The sequence below is a fragment of the Oryctolagus cuniculus genome, chromosome 6, assembly GCF_964237555.1.
Source record: "Oryctolagus cuniculus chromosome 6, mOryCun1.1, whole genome shotgun sequence".
NCBI lineage: Eukaryota > Metazoa > Chordata > Mammalia > Lagomorpha > Leporidae > Oryctolagus > Oryctolagus cuniculus.
Window position 1 is genome coordinate 89784689 of NC_091437.1, and position 20262 is coordinate 89804950.

Below are 20262 nucleotides of genomic sequence, written 5' to 3' on the forward strand. Positions count from 1 at the left end.
TACCATCTGTCCTTATTTCTCATATATTCTATCTCCATTAAGAAATATTCATTAAAAAATATATATTTTTATTTTCCTGATGAATTTTGTGAACAGAAACTGTACAAGTAAGTTACATCCAAACTCCTTTTTCTTTTTTGTACATTGTCTCAAACTGTTTTTGTCTCCTTTTTCTCTATGTTAGTTTTCGTGTCTTCTAATTTTTACTTTTTCTTCCTTGTCTTTGTTTCACCAAAGGTATAATTTCACTGTCATTTATTATTATTAAAAGCTTAAATGCAAATTTTATGGATTTTTCAGGTCTCAGTAATCTTTTTTTTTTTGCACAATATTTTATAATTAACAAAGGATCAGGTAGAAAAGTCATTTGATTTCAGTAATTCAGCAGTGAAGATTTCCTTGACAGTGTCACAGAAGGGGCAAACCCAGGTGATCAGCCATATACAGAGAAACATACATGTCTGTCAGAAGCTTGGTAAATTCTAACCAATAGGACCAATAAAAGAAATAGCAATAAGATTATTAATAATTTTATTTTAAGGAAAATAATTCCAGTGAAAAGTATTTAAGCATAAAATATTAGAAACTAAACTAAGAAGTCAAGATAAAAGCTTTACTTGAAAACTAGAAAATCAAACCGTCAAAGAGAACATATACAGCAAACAATAAAAGGAATGCCAGCACACACACAAAAAAACATATCATTCGAGGTAACTGAGTATTTGTCCCAAGATGAAGGAACTGCAAATCAATAAAAATTCCATGACATTCAACAAAGCAGAACATTTTCACAAAGGGATGACTTTATAAAAACCTTGCAAAACGATGCAAAAGGATCTAAAAGTCAGAAGCTAGATAAAAGCATGACAGAAAAAAAAAGCTCAAATACTCTGAACTAATAGCTCAATTTATGTCCTTCAAAACAACCCCTAACAATTGAGAAGTGGCAATACTGTGGACTTGAAGTATTCGATAAGTACTTGTTAACTAACTCATCTTCTGATTGTGGCCAGCAGTTGGAGGGAAGGGAAAGATATGTAAGGTAAGGAAAGGAACAAAAGACAGGAGGGACGGAGGAAGGGAGGAAGTGAGGGGACCCATGTCAAAAGTGAGAATAAAGTTTAGCAGCTAGGAAATTGAATGACACCAGACAAGTTTTCCTTGGAAGTGGATGAGGTAAAAGTAAACCACAAAAGTAAAAAAGGACAATAGGAACAATAAAATGTTTTCATAATGTTACCAAAACTAGAAATCATTCTCCGTAAGAGAATGTCTATTTTCAGCCTCATGGTGTCCTGTCAGAAGCTCCTAAAGATTACATCCTAATAAATGACCTCAGCAATTCAGATGGCCCTTAGCCTTATGGGAGTCCATCACAGGTGTTCCTTGGGGACCCTCAAGGTGAAAATAATTCCAATTGGGGTGTCTCTACAGTGGCCATTATAACATACCACTGGCATGTAGAGATAGCTAAGCTATGTTCACAATACCAATGGTTGTCCAAGAGCTCACACAATTATGTCCTATTCCAGCTATGCTTGGTGAGACATAAAACAGGTTCTGACATTTAACCAAGACTCCACTTCTCAATGCAGGCAGCCATTTGCAGAAGAATCAAGTCTTGACAAATAAAAACATTATAATTTTAGCTATAGCTAAATAAATAATATGTTCTGATTAGAACTCCACAGACTAAAGAAATTATGAACTGAAAAAATTAAATATATAATGTAGCCTCTCTATTTTTCCCTCAATTGTCCAGCTGTGTTTTGTCATTGAAATGACCCAGGGTATTAACCACAGTAAGTTGTTTCAGTAAAAATGTCCATAATATAGTTCCCTAAGAAAGTCTTCAGTCTTTACTATGAGAAATTATTTTATTTTAAGCAAAGTTCTGATCAAAATTTTTACAATAAATAAATATTTAATCTTTGAGAAATTAAACTAATACTCATTAGAAATATTAAAAAGTTAGTTTCTACTCATATGCAGTTTTATTTTTGTGTAATTTAATCATTAAATTTTCAAGGGTTATTTTAGCACTGTTTCTTTCTCTGAGAACTGTTCACGATTCCACCTAGACATCTGTTTCTCCTTCCATGATTCCTGAATTGATCATGTTAACTAAAATAAAGTTTTCAGTTAATCTTTCAAAAGTCAATAAGTTTCACCTTGTGATTACAGATACTAAGAATTCAGTTTTGTCTTGTTGTGGTTTTTGTTTTCCCTTAAATACTCATAAGTGTGATAAAGATGCCAACTTTGTACTTGACTCCAAAATGGGCTTAAGTTGTAGTTCACACAGCAGAATCACCTAGGATCTGTGAAATACGTTACACCCAGGTCACAACCCGAAGATTATAACTGGTCTCCAGTACAAACATGAGCAACATTAGATTATTTTTAGAAAAAAAAAAAAAACCATTTTAAGTGATTTTAAACTGCATCTAGGATTAAGAAATGCTAGTTAAGAAAAGCAAGGTCCAAGGATTTCTGTTTTCCTTCTGACGATAATCAGTCCAGTAGGAATATTTCAGTCTTAAAAACTCAGAACTCAGATCACTCTAGTTTCTAAGCCTAATAAGGCAGACAACTAAAAGGAATGAGCCATTGTAAAAGAGATTTATTTAAACGTTATTATAAACTGCAGTATGTAAAATGACTCTTGGTGGATTCAGAATGAATTGTTGCAGATCTTATGTGCACAGACTCTGGTCCCAGTGAGCTCAAAGCAAAACTGTGAAACAGAAAAAAAATGAATCTTCATTGGTCTACTCTTGGCTTTCTTCCCATTCTATTCCCATAGCTTCTGAACTTTCAATACCACCAGCTCACTACATAAGGCTTCTCCAGGGACCTAGGATCACAGGAAATTATTTCCTAAAGAAAAACACAAGAGACTCCTTCTTTGAAGTCCAGTTGTTATTGTTTTAATGCACCCATGACAACGTGATGATAATAATAAATGCAAACAAATAGAAATACAACTGATAAAAACATACAAATAGATGGAATTTTGGTCTTACTTTTAAATGTGGGTATGTTTCTCCCTCATGGTATCATATCCATAAATTTCCTTGAAGACTGTCCTGCTACAAAAGAAACAAAAATCTCTTTAGTTTTTATAATAAGGCAAAAAATGTGACATTTGAAACTTGGCTGTACCAATATTTTGTGCCTGGGAGAGAAACTTGACTTTTCTAAGCTACTACTGTAAAATGGGAAAATGATGAAATATGAATATTAGAATAAGTCATACAATATAGGTAGCATATGGAAAGTTTCAATAAATATTAGCTGTTATGATAAAATTGCTATTTAAGGATGCACCGTTTTCTTAAGAGAATAAAGTCTTTCATCTCAAGATAATGTTTGAAGTTATTTTATGTGCATCTTTGTTTTTCCAAAGCACTTTTATCTATATAATCTCAGATTACACTTGGAAAAGAAAGTCACAGGAGACACAATAGCAATTTCCTTGAATCATAATACATTTATTCTATGTAGCACTTAGAGGTCAAAATAGGACATATGGGGGAAGTTTCAGGGTAATGTTTATTGAATAACTTCCTCACCAGAGTCACTCGAAAAACTCTTTAAAACACAAATTTCTGTACTGCTCCACACATCAACCCTGGACAGATCTCACTGGGAATCTGAGCCGCTGAAGCAGATCTCATGCACAGTACAGGCTTAGCAATGAATGCTTGAGGAAGATCATTCACACAGTGTACACTGTACTGTTTGCACTCAGGACTGTCCATAGACTAAATGTGATCTTTGGCAAGGGGAGGAGTTCTTTGTGTCTGGAAAGGTCCAAGTGTGAGCAGAAAGGTTATTTGGTACAGGAGACAAAAAATATATTTGCTTTCAGTTTGTGTATGTATGTATGTATGCATTGATTTTTATGTGAAAACCAAAGCAAGAAAGATGGAGAAAGAGACAGAAACAGAGAGACCATCTTACATCAATGGTTCATTGTCTAAATGCCCAGCACAGCCAGAGCTTGGCCAAACTGAAGCCATAAGCCAAGATCTTTACCCAGATCTCCCACATAGGTGGCAGGAACTGTAGTACTTCAGCTACCACCTACTTCTATAAACTGGGTCAGAAACAGAGGCAGGACATGATCCCAGGCACTCAGATATGGATGCAAACATCCCAAGTGGCAAATTAATCTGCAACACAAGACCCACCCTGGGGGAATGCATTTAAAAGTAAAAAGGGGCACAAGCATTAGACACAGTGGTTAAGACTGAGGCTGGCATCCCACATCAGAGTGGGTGGGTTCTAGTCCTGGCTGCACTTCATAGCCAGCTTCCCGCTCATGCTCCTTCTGGGAAGGCAGCACTTGACAGCTCAAGACTTGATAACCCAGTAGTCACTTTCATCCATTTCGAGGGTCTGGATGGAGTTCCAGTCTCCTGGCTTCTCTCTGGCCTGCCCCATCCCTAGTTGCTGTGGGAATTTGGAGAGTGAACCAACAGCCGGGAGACATCTCTCCATCTGTTTGTTTATTTCCTAAAGAAAAACACAAGTGACTACTTCTTTGAAGTCCAGTTGTTATTGTTTTAATGCACCCATGACGACATGATGATAATAACGACATGACAACAACATGATAATAATAAATAATTCCAAAAAAATTAAATAATATAAAATAAAATAAGGGATGGACAATGTGGTACAGCAGGTAAATCTGCCTTGGGGCACCCACATCCCATAACGGAGTGCTGGTTTGAGATCCAGCTGCTTCCTCCACTTCCAATCTAGCTCCCTACTATTGTACCTACAATGCAATGGATCATGACCCACGTCGTTGAGATCATGCCACCCTCATGGGACACTCTGAGGTTGGTTGCAGGCTTTTACTTGTCCCAGACCTGATTGTTGCAGGCATTTGTGGAGTGAATAAGCAGATGGAAAATTTCTCTCTCTCTCTCTCTCTTTCTTTCTTTTCTCTCCTATCACTCCACCTTTCAAATAATTTTTTAATTAATTCATTTTATATAGAAATTTAATGCAGTTCATAGACACAGTTCTAACAATATAATGATATTTCACTTCTAAAGAATGAAATAAAAACACGGAAGAGTGGCTGAGCTAGGTGAACCAGGATTAAAGTCCACTCCAACCTAGATATTTAATTCCATACACAATTTTGTGAAGCACCAAGTATGTGCAGGAACTTCCATAACCACTTTGTGCTGTTCATTTAGCCAGTCTGTTAGGGAGGTATTATTTGGGAAATAAGAGATTCACAAAAATTACAATTAAGGCAAGATGGGATTGAGTGTCTCATTCTGTATTACTGCACTTTGTACTCGCCACACCACCTTCTTTGGGCATGAAACCACTTCCTTCTCTTGAGCTTCCCTGCTTCTCTTTATTGTCCCAATTCACACCATTTCAAGATTTGTGTTTGTCTCCTGCACTTCTTGGAGATTACATGATTACAGCCTCTTCCTCTGCCCCTTTTGAAATCACTCATAGCCTCATTTTTTCTCCACTTTTGCCTTCCAAATTTTATGACTCCAGAGAAAGCTCTATTAACTATTATTTGAGTCCCTTCCCTTGACAATCCATTTTACTCAAGGCTACCAAATTACCCCTCATAATGAAAAATCAAGAGCAAATTATTTTCTTGATTAGATATATTAACTACACTCCCATTTCACACAAATAAACTAGTCTGACATTTTTAACTAGATGAGCATTCCAGAATTTCATGCAAGCACTTCCACATGTCTTCCAGGACTTTTTTCACACCACTACCTTTCACCTATCATGATTTTCACCTAAAATGGAACAGTAGTCTCCCTTAAACACAGATCTAATTTCCTGGCAACTCTTTTACTCCTCAGGTTCATACTCATCTAATACTATCTCCTAGACAAGCAAAGAGTTGGAAATCTGGTTTCTTGGACCTGCAGAAGCAGAAGCTGGTCAAGATAGAAGAAAGGGCAACATTTTCAGGACTTTCCAAAAGTGTAAAGGGAATGTTGCCAATCTGAATTGGTTGAACAAAAACAGAAAACAGGAGCCTGAGATAGCAACCTATTCTGGAAAAGAATATCTGAAGTAGTCCTGGAAGATAAAACCTGGAGAAATTTCCAAGTCAAATTTGTAGCCTCCTTTAGTGGAGCTGGGTGGGAAGAAGGACAGTATTACTGGTGTCTTGTGCTACAGTCACCCCTTCCCAAACTTTATACACTGAAATCCTACCTTCCACAGTGATAATATCAAGAAATGAGGCCTTACGGAGGTGATCAGTGCCTGGCAGAAGAGGCCCAGGAGAGATCACCTGCCTCTTTTGCTTTATGAGGACACAGCAATTTAGCAAGCAGGAGGCAGCTCTCACCAGACACTGAGTCTGTCAGCACCTTGATCTTGGACTTTCCGGTTCCCAAAACTAAGAAATAAATGTGTGTTGTGTTTAAGCCACCACCACCTATAATATTTTATTATAGCGGCTCAAGTGTCCTAAGACACCTTGAGTAGCCTGAACTATTCTACCTTCAATCATTCCAATGTCTCGTCTTGGATATTATACCTATTAATCATAATTTTGGCATATATTCCACCAAGAAGCCTTCCCCGAAAGCATCATTAGTTTTCACCTTTTGCAGTCACTTCTTTCTCCAAATTTCCATGACCCATTGTTCTTACTTTTGTGTCTGTCACATGTGATTCTTCCTGTTTCATTGTTAGCTCTTTGAGGATAGGAATCATTTTCTTTATCTTTGGTTTGCCACTAATTTCCTAAGAACCTTCATTTGTTTATATTGATTTTTTCTCCCCTCTTTTCCTTCTCAGCATCCCCATTTACAAATGAAGAAAACTGGGTGAATGGGCACTAAATAACTCATCCAAGGACATAATTACCTTTGAAATTGGACTTGTCTGTTCAGTGCTGGAGGACTGTGTGTCCCTGACTTAGCAAGTTGTAGTAACTTTGTAGAAACTTTACAAAGAGATTAGAATTGTCAAGCAGCCTATGTGATAATTATATGAGGAATTTCTAGTAATCCTAAAAATTACAAAAATAACCTTTCTTGTGAAAACAACAACTATAATAACAAGCATTTTTAATTTAATATTTTCATATTGTTAGTAAGTTTGCATCCAAACCCAAAAGTTTTAATTTCAGAAACTTCTTTGTTTTTCTATTTGAAAATATGTCTTAAGGATTCCAAAATTCTGTAACAGATCTAGTGGCCTTTCTTTCCCAAGCAGCAAAAGCAAACCTAATTTCCTTCTCACAGTTAGACTTTTGGTTTAGTCAGCCATCAGCTACAAACCTTGTTCTTCTGCCTTTCACCTGCAGGATACTATCTCCTGAAGCAGTCACATCATCCAGCAAAGTTATTTGTACTGGAAGGCTCTGTGTGAGTCTTCTAAGGAGTGAATCACCAATTGGCTTCTGTAATTCTGAATCAGCAGTACCTCAGTGCAGGCAGTATATCAGCAGCAGAGGAAGTCAGGTGCCAAAGCGAGCAAACCAAGGCAGGAAGGATTGTTATAAGCCATATTGTGCTTAGGAAAGTTTTGCTTCGAGTGAAGGCTATAGGGAAAAAGAAACACTAATGATGCTAATATTTTGAACGTGTTCAGCTTGACCTTAGATCAAATTTCCTAAAGAAGGTATTGCTAAATATGTTTTTTTAAAAAATATTCTACTGTTAGGCCAGCGCCACGGCTTACTTGGCTAATCCTCCACCTGCGGCGCCAGCACCCCGGGGTTCTAGTCCCGATTGGGGTGCCGGATTCTGTCCCAGTTACTCCTCTTCCAGTCCAGTTCTCTGCTGTGGCCCGGGAGTGCAGTGGAGGATGGCCCAAGAGCTTGGGCCCTGCACCCCATGGGAGACCAGGAGAAGCACCTCCTGGCCTTGGATCAGCACAGTGTGCAGGCCGCAGTGCATCGGCCGCAGTGGCCATTTGGGGGGTGAACCAACGGAAAAAGGAAGACCTTTCTCTCTGTCTCTCTCTCTCTCTCTCACTGTCCACTCTGCCTATCAAAAAAAAAATATTCTACTGTAAAATTATTTTGGCAAAGCAGAAAATACTATAAATACCTGAAAATACACAAAGCACACTTTACATCCTGAAAGCTCTCAGTAACTATTATAGAACCACATTTTCTGAGGACATTGCTGATATTTACTCTTAAGATCATACTTTGGCAAATGATAAGCTGGTTTGTTAACATTATCACACTGTGCAACTTAATAAAGATGCTGTAACTAATAGACTCAAGACCATGCTTACATTACTTGACCAGCATTTTTAAGTGTCTCAGTGCTCTCAAGAAGTGCTGTATTGAGAAGCCTTAAGCAATTCATTTGAAAAAGTTGAAAGTCTCTACTTGTAAAAATATATATTTAAAATAAAATGTTAAGGAAATAGAAGTAGATACATGGGCTGGTGCTGTGGTGCAGTTGGTTAATCCTCCACCTGAAGCACCGGCATCCCATATGGGCCCTGGTTCCAGTCCCAGCTGCTCCTCTTCCAATCCAGCTCTCTGCTATGGCCTGGAAAAGCAGTGGAAGATGGTCCAAGTGCTTGGCCCCCTGCACCTACGTGGGAGACCTGGAAGAAGCTCCTGGCTCCTGGCTTTGCATTGGTTCAGCCCCGGCCATTGCAGCCATTTGTGGAGTCAACCAGTGGATGGAAGATCCTTCTCTGTCTCTCCCTTTCACTGTTTCACTGTCCCTCTCAAATAAATAAATAAAATAAAATTTTTTTAAAAAGTAGATACAGAGTTTCTTTTCCTCTCCCTAAATTGTATCATAATATAGTTGGTCCTACCTTGTTATATTTAAAAAAAATGTTTACTTTGGTATGTTTGTTTTCATATAGAATTTAAAGTATACATTCTGGTTGTAAGCCATGAAACATTTTGCATAAAGTTGCGTGTTTAATTATACCAACTGAGTAGTGAATATTGGCAGAATAATTATGATCTTTCACAGTATTAAAATTACTGACATTTAAACACTACAGTATCATCGTTTTTAATTCTAGCTTTCCTCTGTTTTTCACATATGGCTCTCCCCTTGTGTTTTAAAGTGAATTATATTTTGCAAATTTCCACTAAGATTCATGAAAAACAAATACAACATAACAGAGTTAAGTTTTTGGAACTGATGGCACTGTGACTCATAAAATATATTCATATGAATACAGATATATATACAGTCACAATGCAGTAGTTATGATTCCTTGCATAAAACCAAATAAATTCTGATGAACTGAAGATAGAAATGCAAAAAGAAAATTTTACCATAAACGCTATGCTACCTGAAAACTCTTCTTAAAATTACCAAATCAAATGAATGTTCTTATTTTGCAAAGTAATCTATTATATAAAAGAATCTTACTATAGTGAGCTATTTGACTTGGAGACCATTAAAATTTTTAAAATCAGTCAATGCTGTCCAGCTGATAATGAAATATTATTATTCCATACATGAAAAAAAACTGAAATAAAGTTGAATTTTATGTTTGTATTTATATCAAGGTATTAATTATGCAACTACAAAATTAATCCAGATACAGCTAACAAAATACTGTATTTTTCAAGTAATCATTATATCACTCTCATGGGGTTGAAACATTGCTATGCTCACTTGACAGATGAGGAAACTGCAAATTAGAGATGAAACAAGCTATTCAGGATCAGACAGCCAGCCAAGGGAGAGATGGGTTTAACCAGGCTATCTCCCTCCTTAATTCACCAATGTAGTTTAAGAAAATATGAAGCTAAATAAATTATTTAATGAGCACTTGTTCTCAGTAAAATGGCCCTAGAATCCAAGGGTTATGTTTTGCTAAATAGCTGACTATTATGTGATGCTGGCAATTTCTTGGACCACCCTAAGACTTCTTGTGATTTTTAAAGTTTCAATGGAATATTACATATAAAATGTTCCTCTTTTATAGCACCTCTCAGTGATAAATAAATGCATACAGTTATTATTTTTGGAATTACTTTAGAGGAAAAGAATTATTCCAGAATAGATCATTACAGTTTGCATTCAATCTGAAATTCCCAATCCACAATTCCCAGCTTAATTTCTACCTGTACCATTTCTGAACAACACAGCTATATAAATATGTTTTTTCTATTTCTAAGTTTCTGCTCTAAATGTAATAATTATATGTCATATGTATACAGTTTACTGTTGCCAAGCAGTTTATCCATCTGTGAAAGTCCTATTCAACTTAGAGAGCCAATATCAAACCCCATTCCTGTTTCAAGGTTTATTAAACTCTATCAATTGTAACTTATCTTTTTCCCATTGAATTCTAATGCATTTATACTAAATGTTCTGTTATTATGACCTGGGTATCTCTTTTGTATGACCCTACGGAACAGAAATTGCATATTCTTGTTCCCCTATGACTGTATTACATACTACACAGCAAAAAAGTAGATATGTACCATTTTTGTTGAGTTGCATTAAAATACATAGTTTTTATGTAAATGAATATGAAGATGCTGTACACAATAAACCATCATTTTCTTAAAAGCAAGTACAAATGCTATAACTTCTTTATAGACAAAAAAATCTTCATTTTTTTCTGTGAGCAAGTATCAGTCTTCTGACATCTTTTTACCTGATAGGATCTGATAGGCAGAAATGTCTATCTTGCTCCTTTTTGCTGTGTTCTGAACACTAATCTTCCCACAAAAATATTTGGTCTTCAATCTTTGTTAACAGTTTATTCCAGGCATCTACCAACTCCCACTCTTTAAATATCTATACTTCTGGGTCATGTTCTTCTCTTCAGCACTATTCCCATATCTAAAGACAGTGCTTCCCATATTCTGGCCTCCTAATTTCATGAGCTCTTCTCCTCCAATGACCATGTTCTCCACCCTACATCAGTTACTCACTCACTGGCCATTTACTAAACCTTGTTAATGATTTCAATAATTTCCACTTGTCCCTCCTTTCAATCCCAGAAGTTCTTTCTGATCACTGCTTCCTATATTCCTAGTCCATTCTACAAGATCATCAACTGAAAAAGTCCTCCATCCTGTTGGAACTTCTAACTCATAGATCATAGCCTAAGTCTTCTCTTCCCTCAATGCCTCGTGTCCTACGTTATTCCTTTACATACGTTTTACTCCCTTATATTATCACACCAGCCTGAGAAAATTCCAGCCTTGCATGGTTTAATTGGCATTTATACTCCTCCATGCCTATATCTACAGAGTTGAAAACAGTAGTAGCAGTAATAATAATAAGGAGGAGGAGGAGAAGCAGAAAGAGAAGGTTAAGGTGAAAGGAGAAAGGGGGGAGAGGGAAGGGAAATAAGAAAGCAAAAGATTCCTGTTGACCAGCATCAGTTGAAATTCAGGCTCATGAGAACCTAAATAGGCTCTTATCACTCTTTCTCAAATCCATTCATCCCAGGCACTAATTTCATACTTTCTCATTGCTAATCTTCAGTAACTATGCCCTCTATTCTTCTCATACTCATAATCTGTCCTTTATAATTTACTGAGAAAATACAAGCATTCTAAATCCCCATCCCTATATTCACAATCTACACGTATTTGTGCACTCAGTTATGCCTTTTTTTCTGTTTATACAGCTAATCTGTCTGTATCTCCTAACAACTGCCTTCACCTTTAATTAAATCATACTCATCTTGCCTATCCAAGGAAATTGTTCCAAAAAGATTTCTCCACTCTTATATGTTAGCAAATACCTCTTATCTACAGAAACATTCTTATCTGGCTATAAATAGACTATATTTCTCCTTTTGATTGAAAAAAACCTGCTTAACTCTATTGTTTATCTTATCATTTTTTCTTCTTTATCTAAACTTGCACCAAAACCAATCCCATGTAATGTCAAGACTTCATATACATTGTATATATCCCAATAACTCCCAAATTTATATAACCAGTCCATACTGTTCTGAACTCTGAACTATTATATTCAAACTGCTTCCATATTTGCTCTTAATGGTTACCTGACATCTCAAACTAAACATAATAAAAACAAATTTCCTCAGCTCCCAAACCTGATACTCCCATAATCTTTTCTGTATCAGTTGATAGCAACTCAATATTAATAGTAGTTAGGAATAAACACCTTGACGTTATCTTTGATTTGTTTTCTCCTATAATCTACATTTAATCTATTACTAAATTCAAAAATGGCACTTTAAAAATATATGAATTTCTTGTTATCTATACAGTTCCCACCCTTCTCTGTGTTGTCATCATTTCTCAACTGGATTATTCCAGTAGCTTTTAGATAGGATTTTCTGCTTCCACTGTTACCCAACATCTACTTAACACAGCAGTGGATCTGCTCCAGTGGAACATTAGCTAATTGTGTCACTATTCCACTCAACAACCCTTACAATGGCTGCTGAGACCTGATGTGATCTTCACTACCTATTCTCTTACAGCCCCGTTGTCTACCTGATCAACTGCAATCCCCTCAACCATAAATATCCCAGTTATTCTGACCTCTACATGTTTCTCCTACTCATAATGGGCTTTCCTCCTTGAACACTTCGTATGTCGTCTCTCTGTCTAGAACACCTGTTATCTACACATTGACTTGACCCACTCCCTCACCTTTTCCAAATTTTTATTCAAGCATCATATTGTGAGATCTGCTTTGGCTACTGTGGGTAATATTGTAACCTGCCCCAGAGCACCATTTCCTCATTCTTATAGCTTACTCCAATACAATCTTCAGTATCCTCTTTGTGCATTGTATCATTGACCAACATTTCACGTTTGACTATCTGGCCCTCCATAGTATGAACAGATTTTGTGTTTGCTTAGTTTATTCTTCACAAATAGCAGATACTATGTTTGCTAAATTAGTAAAAGTCTTAATTACTGCAACTTTAGGAAGATGGTCATTTGCACAGATTTGAAGCATGTTTGATGGAGAGAATCATGCTGTATTGATATCTAAAATAGAAAATAGAAAACAGTAGAGAAAATGGCATTACTCTTCTATTAACTAAAAATATAGAGCAAATAGAATTGATTGGGGCTAAGTTCATTCTGGATTTTAGTTTCCCTTCTGCCAGTAGAAGCTTTGGGGCCTGTGAACTTCAGTTTCCTCTTTTGAAATACAGAATTAATAAAACTGAATTTCAAAGGAGGATTGTGAGAATGAAATGAGACAACAAATTCATTCATGCTTTCTTTCAATGACAGCAGGCTTTGTTCAATGTATTAATGTGAAAGCATTTTACAGATGTGTAAGAAAAAAGTTTTCTTTTGAATGATTCTGAACAGTAATCCCTTCTAAAAAATGATGAAAGTTTATATATGTTGTCACTTCAAATATAAAAATTGAAATATAAATCCTTTGATAATGAAATCCTATTCATCTTTTAAAATATTCTGCTGAACTGAAACCCTAAAAATATGAACACAATAAATGAGTGGACATTATTTCACCCATAAAAATAAAGTTTTAGTAAGGCTTTTTTTTAAAATTGACAAAACTTCAAACTATGAATAAAAACCAGAACACATTTTTATTCACAATCTCCTAAAAAAGTAAGCTCATTGAGCTCCTGGATTGAAATATCTGAATTTTTCTATAGGTCTGTCTCATAATAATCATATATATGGAGATACACGTGTGTGTGATCACACAGGATGTGAAAGCAGTCCATTATCTCCACACCCTATATAGTTAACAGGAAGACTTCTGATTTTTACAAAATTAGATCATGTTGAGCTCCTCCATTTTTGTGTTGTTGGATCACAAGATGGATGTGAGAATCATACAATGTTCTTTAGTTTGAAAATCAACCCAGGTGGACACATTTTTCTCCACTAAGTTTCATTATAATTGTGATAAGAAGTAAGTTTAATGAGACTTGAACAGCTCTCTAAATGACTATTAAAACTGACCTTACTGATTCTTTTTAATTTGCAATAGTATTTCATACATTAGTAATGTCTATCCATAGATGCTTTAATTTATTACTCATATGGACTGGCAAATGTTAAAATCTTTAACCAAATTACTAAATTCTTTAATTTAATACAAAGAAAACTGTTTAAAAAAAAATGAAACCTGGTCATTTGCAAAAAAATGGAGGAATCTGGAAAACATCATGCTGAGTGAATTAAGCCAGTCCCGAAGTGAAGAATATCATATGTTCTCCCTGATCGGCCACAGCTAACCAACCACAAAAAAGGAAACCTGTTGAATTGAAATGGACACTATGAGAAAGAGTGACTTGATCAGCCCTTGTCCTGACTGTTGAAGTACAATTTAATACTTTATCCCTTTTAGTAATTTTTTTATTCTGCTTAATACTATTGGTTGAACTCTGTAATTAACACACATTTATTCTTAGGTGTTGAAATTTAACTGAAAAGTGATCCCTGTTAAACATAAGAGTGGGAATAAGAGAGGGAGGAGATGTACAATTTGGGACATGCTCAACTGGACTTGCCCCAAATGGTGGAGTTAGAAACGTGCCGGGGGATTCCAATTCAATCCCATCAAGATTGCATGTACTAACGCCATCTCACTAGTCCAAGTGATCAATTTCTGTTCACAATTGATCACACTGATAGGTCTAAAAGTCAAAGGGATCAAATAAACAAGACTAGTGTCTGCTAATACTAACTGATAGAACAAAAAAGGGAGAGAACGATCCAACATGGGAAGCACACAGCAGACTCATAGAATGGCAGATGTCCTGAACAGCACTCTGGCCTCAGAATCAGCCCTTAAGGCACTCGGATCTGGCTGAAGAGCCCATGAGAGTATTTTAGGCATGGAAAGCCAAGACACTCTTGGGGAAAAAAAAAAAAGAGGACCTAAATGAAAGATCTCTGCAAGTGAGATCCCAGTAGAATGAACAGGTCATCAAAGAAGGAGGTACCTTTCTCTAAAGGAAGGAGAGAACTTCCAATTTGACTATGGCCTTGTCTAAATAAAATCGAAGTCAGCAAACTCAAGAGGCTTCCATAGCCTTGGAAACTGATGCCATAATCAAGAGTGTCAATTTGTTAAGTCAACAAAAGGAGTCACTGTGCACTTACTCCTCATGTGGGATCTCTGTCCTTAATGTGTTGTTCAATGTGAAGTGATGCTATAACTAGTACTGAAACAGTATTTTACACTTTAGGTTCTGTGTCGGTGCAAACTGATGAAATCTTTACTTAATATATACTAAATTGATCTTCTGTATATAAAGATAATTGAAAAGGAATCTTGATGTGAATGGAATGGGAGAGGAAGCGGGAGATGGGAGGGGTGCAGGTGGGAGGGAAGTTATGGGAGGGAAACCATTGTAATCCATAAACTGTACTTTGGAAAATTATATTTACTAAATAAAGGTTAAAAAATAAAAAATAAAAAGCAAAAAAAAAAAGAAAACTAATCAAATGTTAACAAATAAAACCCTCTGAAACTCACACCTGAATTTTAATAAAATTTTCAGGAAGTTTTTATCTATATAGTATGCAGCCATTGGATCAATTTTTGTTCTTTGGAATTTTTTATACTACTTGTAGCCACCAAATAATGAAAAATCCATTCTTAAGGGCTGTCATTGTGGTGCAGCAGGTTAAGCAGGTTAAGTCTGTGAGGCTGGCATCCCTTATGGGCACCAGTTCAATTTCTCTCTGTTCCGCTTCCAATCCAGCTTCCTGATAATGGAGAAAAGCAGTGGAGATGGCCCAACTGCTTGTACCTCTGCAGCCACATAGGAAACCTGGAGAAGCTCCTGGCCCCTGGTTTCACCTGGCCCATCCCTGGTCAATGCAGCCATCTGGGTATTTAACCAGTGGATGGATAATCTCTCTCAATCTCTCTCTCTCTCTCTCTCTCTCTCTCTCTCTCTCTTCCACCCCCACTCTCTACCTCTCTCTCTCTCTAATTCTTTCAAATAAATAAATAAAACCTTTTAAAAAGGCTGGTAAAGTAATTAAATATTTCTTCAAAAAATGGTCATTTAGCAGCTAACAGAATGTTCATTAAAGCAACCTTCTATGTATCAGATGAAGAAAGGTTTGAAGGGTCTTATCATGTTTTTAGAGTAAATCAGTTTCTTAAAGGAAGAATTAATTTTTTGAAGTCCCTTGTTTATACTCTAAATACTAACAAGATGTGAAACAGTGCAACAATATTTTGTCAATTCTGTGGTTTGCATGTTTATGACCCCTTCAAAATTCATGTTTAAAGAATCCCCACTATAACAATATTAACAGGTGGGGCTTTTAGCAGGTGATTATTAAGACTTGAGAACTCCATCACATGTATGGGATTAGGGCCTTATGAAAGGAGCTGAGGAGGGTCAGTGTGGCGCCTTTGATCTAACTGCTATAATAGGACACATCAGTTTGCCACCTGTTGCCCAGCCACCATGTGAGAATTCAAGCTGTTGCAGAGAAGTGCTCATCACCATATAAACAACCTGCTGATGTTAGCCTCCAGAATTGTTTGAAATAAGTTTGGATTGTCTATAAATTATCCAATCTCAGGTACTTGGCTACAGCAGCACAAAGGGTCCAAGACAGTCCCATACTCTAGACTCTAGACATTTTATTGTATCTAATTTAAGGCCGTATTTTCATGTAAGTGTTCAGTAAAAACTGAATGAAGGGAATTATATGACTTTTTCTTGGGAAGTTATTTGATTTTAGACTATAAAGTGCTATTTTCTCAGAGTGGATTTCTTGTTCTTTCTTCCACTTTGTGTTTAAAAACATAAATAATCACATAACAATAGTTAGACACAATCTGGCTATCCAGAAGGAGTACAACTCCTAAATTTGTGCCATAAAGTTAATGGGGCCAATTCAGCTTCACAGTCTTGAAAATACGATAAAAATGCCTGATTTTTCTGGAAGCATAAATTCTAATGACTAAACCAATAGCGTAATTCAGGAATTGCTTGATTAGAAGGGGGAAATATGTACACATATATATTTAGATATATAAATGAATAAATAAAGCAATCCAAAAACAAATAGCCTATGCTAACTCAAATAATATCATTTATCAGATTTTTCAGATCTTCTTGGGCATAGAATATGGATCCTCAGAAATTCTAACATGGCAAAGGCAGAGTTACATACAGTTATTGCAAAAATGTCTAAAATAGAATTTCATAAAGTAATTACACCATTTTTATAAAGACTTATTCATTCCTCCAAGAAGCAATTTTTTGTATTTCTGTATTTTTTCCAGAAAAGTTTCTTTAAGGTATAAAAGCTTCATGGATTTCATAATTAAACATTAGGAACACAATGATTCTTCCCATCATACCCACCCTCCCACTCTCACTCCCACCCTTCTTCCTCCTCTCTCCTATTCTCATTCTTATTTTTCATTAAGGTCTATTTTCAACTAACTTTATACAAAATAAAGAGTTATATACTAAGTTATATGCTAAGTAAAGAGTTCATAAATAGTATAAAACAATGTTCCTCAAAAGTTGAAACAAGGGTTGTGCGAAGTCTTCACACCTCAAAGTGTCAATTATACTTCTATAGATGACCTTTTAGGTACTCTGTTAGTTACCACAGATCAAGGAAAATATGTGGTATTTTTGGATTGGCTTATTTCACCAAGTATAATATATTTCAGTTTCATCCATTTTGTTACAAATGACAGGATTGCATTTTTTTTTACCGTTGTGTAGTATTTCATGGTGTACGTATCTCGTAATTTCTTTATTTAGCCTGCCTTTGACAGACATTTGGGTTGATTCTATATCTTAGCTATTGTGAATTGAGCTACAATAAACATAGGGTAACAGCAAAGTATTTCATATACTAATATCATTTCCCTTGGGTAAATTCCCAGGAGTGAGATGGCTGAGTGAAATGGTAGGTCTATATTCAGATTTTTGAGCTGTCTTCCAACAGTCATCCACAGTGGCTACACAAGCTTACATTCCCACCAAGAGTGGATTAGGGTACCTTTTGCTCCCATGTCCTCACTAGCATTTGCAATTTGTTGATTTCTGTTGGAAAGCCATCCTAATGGGGGTAAGATTTACCATCACTGTGGTTTTGATTTGCATTTCCCTAAAGGCTAGTTATCCTGAACATGTTTTCATGTGTCTGCTGGCCACTTACATTTCCTCTTTTGAAAAATTCCTGTTAAGTACTTCGCCCTCTTAACTGGGTTGGTTAGTTCGTTGTTGTTGAGTTTCTTGAGCTCTTTATATATTCTAGTTATGAATACTTTATAAGTTGCATAGTTTGCAAATAATTACCCCATTCTGTTGGTTATCTCTTCACTTTTCTGGGTGTTTCTTTTGCAGTACAGATTCTTCTCAATTTGATGTAATCACATTTGTCAAATTTGGCTTTGATTTTCTATGCCTCTGGGGTCCTTTCTAAGAACTCTTTGCCTATGCCAATGTCTTGTAGAGTTTCCCCAATGTTCTTTAATAATTTGATAATATCAGGTCACAGATTTAAGTCTTTGAATAAATCTTTGCAAAAGATATAAGGTAGGGGTCTTGCTTCATACTTCTGTATGTGAAGGTCCAGTTTTCACAGCACCATATGTTGAAGAGACTGTATTTGCTCCAGGGAAATTAATTTATCTCCTTTGTCAAAGATAAGTTGGTTGTAGATGCATGGTTGATATCTGGCATTTCTATTCTGTTCCATTGGTCTATCCATCTGTTTTTGTGCCAGTACCAGGCTGTTTTGATTATAATTGCCCTGGAGTATGTCTTGAAATCTGGTAGTATGATGCCTCCAGCTTTATTTTTGTAGTATAAGATTGCATTAGCTATTTGGTTTCTCCTGTGTTTCCATAAGAATTTCAATATCATTTTTTCTATATCTGAAAAGAATGTCCTTGCTCTTTGGTTGGGCTCACATTTAATCTGTAAATTGCTTTCAGTAGTATAGACATTTTGATGATGTTAATTCTTCCAATCCATGAACATGGAAGATTTTTATTTTTGGTCTTCCATCTCTTTCTTTAATGTATTTTAATTCTCATCGCAGGGTTCTTTGACATCCTTGGTGTGGGGAGCAACTTGGAGCAACTCGGACTAGACTAAGTTACTGGAATTAAGACTTATTCTATGCATCTGCTCTCCCACAATATGGCGCTGGGAGAGGAGGAAACAGCTTCTACACAGCTGCCTCCAGTTCAACCAATAAACAGCAGGACCTGCTCCTGATTGGAGGAGAGCAGTGTACTCGGCGTGTGGGTAGCAGAGTTGGGATTGGTGGAAGAGGACTATAAAGGAGGAGAGAGACAACATGCACCAGGAACATCTATCTGAAGGAACACCTGTGCAGCCCCCGAGAGAGCAGGCCGTCGGTGTGCCGCTCCCCTGCGGAAGTGGGGAAAGTGGCAGGGGGAACCGCCCTTCCACAGAGGTGGAAGGGACGGTAGCCAACCCGGGAAGAACCAGCAGCAAACCCGGGGAGGGCCGAGCAGACAAAAGAACAGCGCAGGGTCCTGTGTCGTTCCTCCAAGAAGAGGGGGAGCGACACTTGGTTAATTTTATTCCAAGGTATTTGATTTTTTTTGTAGCTATTGTGAATGAGATTGAACTTAGAAGTTCTTTTTCAACCATGGCATTGCCTGTGTATACAAAGGCTATTGATTTTTGTGTGTTGATTTTATAGACTACCATTTTACCAAAATCTTTTATGAGTTCCAGTAGTCTCTCAGTAGAGTCTTTTGGATCTGCTATATGTAGAATCATGTCATCTGAAAATAGGGATTGTTTGATTTTCTGCTTCCCAATTTGTAACCCTTTGATTTCTTTTTCTTGCCTAATGGCTCTGGCTAAAACTTCCAGGACTGTATTAAATAGCAATGGTGAGAATAGGCATCTTTGGTTCCGAATTTTAGTGGGAATGCTTCCAACTTTTCCCCATTCAAAAGGATGCTGGCCAGGCTTTGTCAAAAATTGCCTTGATCACCGGTGCCATGTCTCACTAGGCTAATCCTCCGCCTGCGGTGCCGGCACCCCAGGTTCTAGTCCCGGTTGGGGTGCTGGATTCTGTCCTGGTTGCTCCTCTTCCAGTCCAGCTCTCTGCTGTGGCCCAGGAGTGCCAGGTCCTTGGGCACTGCACCCGCATGGAAGACCAGGAGGAGGCACCTGGCTCCTGGCTTCGGATCTGTGCAGTGCCGGCCGTAGCGGCCATTTGGGGGGTGAACCAACGAAAGGAAGCCTTTTCTCTCTGTCTCTCTCTCTCTGTGAATAACTCTACCTGTCAAATAAAAAAAAAATAATTAAACAGTAAGCCATCTAGTCCTGGGC